Source organism: Neopelma chrysocephalum, unplaced genomic scaffold (genome assembly GCF_003984885.1).
Source record: "Neopelma chrysocephalum unplaced genomic scaffold, ASM398488v2 Primary Assembly neopelma1_153778, whole genome shotgun sequence".
In the NCBI taxonomy this organism is placed as follows: Eukaryota; Metazoa; Chordata; class Aves; order Passeriformes; family Pipridae; genus Neopelma; species Neopelma chrysocephalum.
In genome coordinates, this window is record NW_020934278.1 from 1 (window position 1) to 769 (window position 769).

Consider the following 769-nt stretch of genomic DNA (forward strand, 5'->3'; position numbering starts at 1 on the left):
CAGGATTCCCAGTTTTGCTTGGCTAAGATCCAGCTGGTTTTGGGAGCCCCTCCCACCAACATCCCCCTTTATTTTTTCCCTGTGCCAGCATTTTCCACCGAGGGCTTTGCCTTCCAGCAGCCCAAATCCCAAGAAATCCTAAACCCAGCTCCCTCTGGAGCCAGGAGGAACCCTGGGGAATTTGAATCCAGAGCTGCCCCAGGTAATCCCAGGATCTCCTGTCCCACCTTCCTTGGGATTCCCAATTTTGCTTGGCTAAGATCCAGCTGGTTTTGGGAGCCCCCCCCCATCCCCCTCATTTTTTTCCCTGTGCCAGCACTTCCCACGGAAAGGATACATATTCCAGAATACTGTTTGTGTATGGATTCATGGTCCTGGACAGCGTGGCAATAGGGTAGGAATAAGCTGCAGGAAACAAAAAAAAAGAGGGATAAATCATCCAGTGGCTGCACACCAACAGCTGGGATACAACAGGGATTTATTGGAATTCTACAGCCTTGGAAACCCAGGGAATAGGGAATTAAATCAGCTCAGTCCTGGGTGGATTGGATGTCCCAAAGATGTCCCACCAGGCAGAGCTGGATCTCCCAGCCCTGTGGAATTGTGTCCCCTCACCTCCCACGATGTGACACTGGTCGTAGGCGTCCCGATCCCGCACGTCCAGGAGCAGGAAGGGACAGTCTGGGTAGGGCAGGTCCTTGGCCTGGGTGTCCTCCTTCTTCGGAGAGTCCTTCTCGATGTCCATCTCCCCCACCCCGCTGATCACGCT

The 769-nt window shown here is 53.6% G+C and overlaps 1 long non-coding RNA gene across 1 annotated transcript; it reads right to left on the reverse strand.

The window, feature by feature from the left end:
• Positions 1–337: 337 nt before the first annotated feature.
• Positions 338–763, reverse strand: LOC113962371. Its single transcript, XR_003532534.1, has 2 exons — positions 616–763; positions 338–405 (listed from the first exon to the last, which is right to left on the reverse strand). It is a non-coding gene; the product is annotated as an uncharacterized LOC113962371 (long non-coding RNA).
• Between the last annotated feature and the right edge of the window lie 6 nt (positions 764–769).